Below are 7,553 nucleotides of genomic sequence, written 5' to 3'. Positions count from 1 at the left end.
TGTCTTTGTCCAACAACCAGTGTCTCGATTTTCCCCAATTACTAACACAGTAACTTATTCCTGTAAAATAGGAGGTTGAGTGACAAGTACTGAGAAAGCTCTTTAATCTTTAAGATTCCTAAACGATAGCATTCAAATGACTACAAATAATCTGAAGGGCTTTAAATATTAGAAAAGTTTCCTGAGAAAATAATTTTAAAAGGTTATATAAGATGTTTCCATTTTTTCATGTATAAACAAAGACATACAATTTATCAGATGAGTCTTTGACTAAATTTTATACTTAGAAATAAGTAAGGTATGGTCTCACTTGAAAGGCCAAAGCTCATAATTACTCTGGTTAGCAACAAAGAGCATTAATTCTTAGACAAGGCAGAGGTGCTAGGAGCAAGTGCTGTCTCTCCTAGGAATGTAAGAAATTATTGCACCCATGAAGCCTCACTAACATGACTAACATGAGCGGCACAAGGACAACATGAGTAGACATACCAAGGAGAATGGAGAAGATGGAGAGGCCTCAGCCTTATTCAAAAACTGACAGCAACTAAGGATTGCTGACAGTGGAAGAATTTGTTTTCCTCCAGGAGAGGGCATACAAACTATTCAATACCATATGGTCAGTTCTGAAAGCACACATATGAATAACATTGTACAAACTGAGTAGGTTATGTTTGGAAATATATATACATATATACATGCATATATATATATATGTGCATATCTAGAAATATATATGTATACATATATATGTACATACATATATGTACATATATATGTATGTATATATATATATATATATATATATATATGTATTTAACAACAATTAATGATGAAAGATGCCATGATTTCAAGGAAAGCAAGGAAGGGCATATGGGGGAGTTTGAAGGAAGAAAAGGTTAGAAAGAAATGAAATAATTATATTATATAAAAAATAATACCATTTTTTAAAATATGTGAATTAAATCACTTTTTCTTATTTATAACCCTCTTTAAACCTCGCTTAGATTTTAGATCCACTAAGTTGTATTTACTGGATACAAATTTCTTCTTAATTTTAAAAAGAGGAACATATTTTTTATTGGAGAGTCCTAGTCATAGTTAGTGTCTGGTGTTGGTATGATTCAGGCCCTCCAACATCATGTAATGGCATTCATACTGATATAAAATATGAAAGTTCCATTATCTTCAGATGCTTTGATAATGGATAACTGGTCATTCTGTAGAAACATGAAATTGTACCAGATTCTGTTCGACCTTCAGCCGTAACTCTTAATTAATATTCATAGGCTCCACAACACGATTCAAAAACAACAGTAAGTCATTACACTTTAGACAGTGATTTCTGATTAATTTCTAAGCACCACAAGTTATTCTGCTATTACAGGCTACATTTAGATCATAAATTATTATGGAGCCCTTGTTGCCTGAGCTAAATAAATATGTCACTAAAATGTATGAAGATAGTAATTTGGCAAAAGATTTGGAGCACAATAAACAAAATTACTTCCACCTCTTGGTCAGACTCTCTTGGGACAGAAAATGGCCACCGGGAACAAGGCAAACAGTCCTTGACAGAAGCATGTTTGCTGAAAACTGACTCCTCTTCAGCAGACACCAGAGACAGCAAGCAGCACCTTCACCATTGAGGCTAGGAGTGAGTTTACTTTGAATTGCTACAAGGGAAGATGAATCAGTAACTATGGCCAGGTAACAAAGTAATGATTGCTTGTTAATAAAAAGAGGAAGTGCATGACAGAATGCTAAAAAAAAAAAGGAAAAGAAAGAAAAAGAAAAAGGAAAAGAAAGAAAAAGGAAAAGGAAAAGAAAAGGAAAAGAGAAAGAGAAAGAGAAAGAAAAAGAAAAAGAGAAAGAGAAAGAGAAAGAGAAAGAAAAAGGGAAGGGAAGGGAAGGGAAGGGAAGGGAAGGGAAGGGAAGGGAAGGGAAGGGAAGGGAAGGGAAGGGAAGGGAAGGAAAAGGAAACCATGGTTCCCAGAATCTATATTAAAATAATGATTTAGTCTGTGTCCTTAAGAAAACTATTTTGATTTATTTTTATTTTTATTTGATGTAAAAGACTAGAAATCACAGGAATATTTGATCTTTTTATAATGACTCTAAACACCACATATCTATTCAAGAATTGACTTAATGTACAACTCAGAATATTGTACAAAATTTATGAGACAGAAGCCACAGAAATAATTTTCTGAATATTGGATTGTGATAAAATAGTCTAAATTGTATTTGATAACAACACCAGCACAGCACAGGGAGCCAGCAAACATTGTTTAAAGAACATTAGAGTAAATGTTTCCGGTGTTGCAGGAGACATACAGACTATCAGGGTTCCTCAACTCTGTCTCTACAGTAGGAAAGCAGCCATAGTCGATGGCTAAATAAACCCGCGTGGATACATTTCAGCCCCGTTTATTTCTAAAGAAAGACAGCCAGACAGACTGGGCCCCAGGCTGTGTGTGTTTGCTCATCCTGCTGGAAAAGTATTGATCCTTGTTTAAGAAGCAAAGAACAGCTATTGCTGCTTCTGGAAACTGCAAAACTCTTTGTCCTGGTCTTACTTCAGAATAGGAAAATTCCCCTCTGTCTGGTTTGATCGCTTGCTTGTGTTTCGCTGCAATTACCTTTTTCTCTTAGAGACATCTCTTTGTCCTTCAATTTCCAGAACATCAATTCCGGCTTCTCGTGGACTAGCCTCCGGAAACTACTGAGCAGCGGTGGTGCTTCGCCTTGGGCTTCAGCTGCAACAACACTGGTCCCCCTCCACCTCGCAGAGGGCAGTAAAGAAGGAACCCACATTGGGTGCAGAGAGTTCAATAGGGATAATGAGAGCATCCTTAAAATGTTTACTCAAGTTGTTCACATAGAAGCTGTTGATTAATTTTGAGCTGCTACTTTCATTTTACCTCATGTGTGTTTTTGTGACTAATAAGTTGCTTATACTAAGAGAGAGAGAGACAGAGAAATGGACACAGAGACAGAGGCAGAGAGAATGAGAATACAAACAAAACTAGTTTTAAAAAAATGAATTTATGAAATTCCTAGGCAAATGGATGGACCTGGAGGGTATCATCCTGAGTGAAGTAACCCAATCACAAAGGAACTCGCACAATAGGTACTCACTGATAAGTGGATATTAGCCCAGAAACTTAGGATACCCAAGATATAAGATACAACTTGCCAAACGCATGAAATTCAAGAAGAACGAAGACCAAAGTGTGGACACTTTACCCTTTCTTAGAAATGGGAACAAAACACCCATGGAAGGAGTTACAGAGACAAAATTTGGAGCTGTGACGAAAGGATGGACCATCTAGTGATTGCCATATGCAGGGATCCATCCCATAATCAGATTCCAAATGCTGACACCATTGCGTACACTAGCAAGATTTTGCTGAAAGGACCCAGATATAGCTCTCTCTTGTGAGACTATGCCGGGGCCTAGCAAACAAAGAAGTGGATGATCACAGTCAGCTATTGGATGGGTCACACGGCCCCCAATGGAGGAGCTAGAGAAATTACCCAAGGAGCTAAAGGGAACTGCAACCCTATAGGTGGAACAACAATATGAACTAACCAGTACCCGGGAGCTCTTGTCTTTAGCTGCGTATGTATCAAAAGATGGCCTAGTCGGCCATCACTGCAAAGAGAGGCCCATTGGACTTGCAAACTTTATATGCCCCAGTACAGGGGAACGCCAGGGCCAAAAAGGGGGAGTGGGGGGGTAGGGGGTTGGGGGGGGGTATGGGGGACCTTTGGGATAGCATTGAAAATGTAAATGAGGAAAATACCTAATAATAATAATAAAAAAAAAGAAACAGAAAAATCTCAAAATACTAGCCTGACACACAGCGTGACCCATATAGTGGTAACTAGGATAGCAGCAAGAGTGGTCTCGTGAAAACACTTGCATGTGCTTGCATTTAACATCAGAGAAAAGGCATATCATCTTTGAACAACCCGGCAAAACTTATCCTACTCAAAGACAAGAGAGAGAAGTATGGAGACAAGGTATGTGAGATTGAGAATGGGTTTATAAGAGCAGGCTCAGCAATTTGACCATTAACTTTTCAGGCCACCACTTAGGGTGGAGGTTAGAGATCTAATAGAGCCAAAGTGAGTGCATAGGTTTGACCATCTTTCTACCAATAAGGGCCCATCTAGGTCCTGAATTCCTCATGTAGAGGCTATGGAGCACTGAGTTCTTCTTGGTGCAGTGAGAAGCTGAGAGAAGGCAGATTGGATCAGTCAGCTTGAAGAAGAGTTTAAGCCAGAACAGCTGAGTTGAACCAGCCAGACAGAATTCAGAAGGCACTAGAAAGGGTGCGCTTATTCAACAGTTAGCCTCCGAGATAGCAAGTCATCAGGTGAATAAAAGATATTTTTACAGCATGCAGAGTACCTTCCTGCACCAAAGATGCTAGAATGTAGAGGTGAAGGCTCTACATAGGTGACAATTTGACATTTCCATGTTCAAGCAGTTTCACAAGATACTTGAAAATGTTCTAGAAGTCCTTTAATGCTCCATTCACATGAACCACTGTCAATCTTGGCAAGTATCTCTATTTTAATCTACACTACTGTTTTGATTTGAATGAAGTCACTTTTTAAAAAACTGAAAACATAATAGAGAAAGGATGTATGTAGTAAGGAGAGCAGTCAGGAAACAAGAATGGCCCTACCATTCAGGAAATTGGCAGGCTATACCTGTATAATAGCAGAAAGGAGTATGAGAGGTAGCAAAATTCTTGTCCTATTAGAGAAGGGTATCAATATGTTTTCTAAATGTTTACATGTAAACATGATGAGCATGTATGTTATCCATATCTTCTCCCTGAGAAAAAGGAAGTTGGAGTCAGAGTTGCTCCTTATAGAGAACACTTTTAATAAAGCAAATGTGGATGAAAGGTAGTAGTAGTACTCTATTTTGAAATGACTTTTGGATATCTAAATGCTTAAATGATCAAATATACAATTCTGGAATTGAAGAAATGTTCTGTATCTAAAGTAGTAATTTGGCAGTGGCCATCACTGGATTATAGTGAAGCCATGCTGCAGAACATATCAACAAAGTAGTAGAGGCAGACAGAAGACCTATGTCTGAATTCTGGGCCAAAATAAGACTAAGAGGCCAATATGCTTACAGACAAATCAAAAATGAAAATGAAGAGAGAAAAAACTCCGCGTTCTGTTGAAAGTAATTCAGGGCACTGTGGCATCCAAGGAGATGAGTGAAGAAAGAGTGCTCAGGAAATAGGAATTGGCATCTGTGTGAGATGCTGCTAATGGGTCAAGGAAGAGGAAGGCTGAGAATTGGATTGAGTGCCTAAGGGTCTTTGTTGACCTTGATAAAAGCAACAATGGCACGATCTGGAGTGGCAAGAGCCTGAGAAGCGTATAAGAGGCACAGGAGGCAGGAAATCGGAGACTGAAAGTGCTTTGCTTTCTTTTGCTGAGGAAAAATAAGAGGCAGAGAAATAAGGATGGACTTAAGTTTTGCTGAGAGATGCATTAGCAGTAAGATACTAAAGACTCAAGTACAACCAGAGACTTCTTCCAATTTGCACACTGCTTTTAATGCTACTGAGAGTGGGACCATTCTCCTGATGCTTTGGTTGTGAGCCTAGCCTTTCAGAGCACAGCTATTTCTCCAGCCCACAGCATAATACTCAATTGACTTCTTCATAATCATGTGTGTTTGCTTTTAGTGATTAACACAGAGAAAATTGTTTATTTGACCCTGCTAATGATTTATTACTTTTAAAACATATCTTACCAACAAATGCTGTCACTTAGTTAGCCTTAAAGTTAGTGTGATCATCACCTTGAGAAAATGTGATAGGTGCATTTATCTTTCTGCTCCTTCCTGCCAACATTTGACATGTGCAGTTGTCTCTCATTTTCTAACCATAATTATCAAGCTGCTTCTCTGGGATGTTTTCTTAAAATAAGCTTTATCTTCCAAATTTAGAAGGAAAAAATATACCTCTATTTAATTGAAAGAAGTGGACTTATTTTCAGGAGAAAAATCTGTATGAAAGTATCTCAGTTCATGCTGAGCTCGGCATCAAGTTCGGCACCAGCATCTCTGTACTTACTGTTTGCAGATTCTCTAGAGAAGCCTATATGTTGTTCAATATTCCATCTTTCAGGAACATTCACATGAATGAATGGGCTTTAAATGGGCTGTTGACTAGGTCTCATCTAGTAGCATAAAACTGAAACTTGCGAGAATCGGTATTAGAGGGTTCATGGAAAAAAAAGGGGGCTAGATGCCAATGAATATTCATCTGTTCTTCTACACTAAACACATAAAATTTAACTTCCTGAGCCATCTGTTAACTCCAGTACAGCAAAGATATTGGACGTTGGAAATACACGATGCAACATTTTCAAGGTCCTTTCAAATGAACATTAAATGCATTAAAAAATTGTTTTGTAAGTGATTATAGTTAAACGCTTCTCTTAATATTGTTATTATTTAAGCTGTTATCAACTCAAATGAATGGAAATATCATAAAAATGCATATAGTTCCTTTAACTGGATAAGCAGAGTTCAAGCATGTTCTGTTAGAAATCCAGGGATGAAACCACACGTTTCTCTTATTCTTGAGTAGCTTAGATTACACTAAGGAAAAAAAGAAAAAAAGAAACAAGGATGTAATATATCAGGTAGTCTACTAAAATAATAAAATAGCTACTGAAATACTGAACTAGGAGTACAAAGATATGAAAGTACTGCCACTAACTCCATTGATGACCATATAGAAAACTAAAGAAAAATGACAATAAATATCAAACTGTTTCCGCCAGGTTTCGAACCAGGGACCTTTTGCATGTGAGGCGAACGTGATAACCACTACACTAGGGAAACTCACTGAAAAAAAAGACAGTCTTTGAAGAACAAAAAGTCTTTGTAGAGGTGAGGGAGGTTGGAGGGAAGACCAAAGAGAGAAGATGAACAGTGAAAAGGAGAGTTAACAGTGAGAAGAGAGGCAGATAAACACAACGATATTGTCAGGGTAGAGGCGTCAATGAAGACTCTCTGGAGTCCTCTTCTCAATAAGGAGGTAGGCAGAGCAGAAGACAGATTTGACTTCCCGAGAGTGTTTCTGTGGACAACATGACAAGGGGGGCATGATTATCACTATGTGGTGAGTCACAGGGGAAGCAACGTTGGGGAACCATCCAATGAAGAGAATACTTGAGGAAAGAAGACAACCAGAGAGCAGTCATCCTTGGTGTATCTCTTCTCTGCCCTACCACTTTCCCAACCATCATCCCAGTCACTAGCCTTCTGCTCAGACCTTCCAAGAATATGTCAGCTCTAACCATTGCTCACCATGTTCTCTGACAGCCCACAAACTCAAGTGATCACGATCTCTCTTTCAGATTTTTACCCTAGCAAACCAGCCTTTCTGCCATTTTTCTTGGTCCATGATATATTGTATTCCCTCAGTTCTAGAACAGTCATTTCAGATCAGGGATCAAATTATAGTGTTACCTTACTGAAACGCATCTGATAGAATCATATTGTA

At 38.2% G+C, this 7,553-nt stretch overlaps 1 non-coding gene across 1 annotated transcript; it reads right to left on the bottom strand.

Moving 5' to 3' along the window:
• Positions 1 to 6,816: 6,816 nt before the first annotated feature.
• Positions 6,817 to 6,889, bottom strand: n-TVcac3. The gene has a single exon. It is a non-coding gene; the product is annotated as a tRNA-Val (tRNA).
• Between the last annotated feature and the right edge of the window lie 664 nt (positions 6,890 to 7,553).

The sequence above is a fragment of the Mus musculus genome, chromosome 17 (assembly GCF_000001635.26).
Source record: "Mus musculus strain C57BL/6J chromosome 17, GRCm38.p6 C57BL/6J".
Classification (NCBI taxonomy): domain Eukaryota; kingdom Metazoa; phylum Chordata; class Mammalia; order Rodentia; family Muridae; genus Mus; species Mus musculus.
The sequence above is the reverse complement of the archived record's forward strand: the minus strand, read 5'-3'. Positions and strand labels throughout refer to the sequence as shown.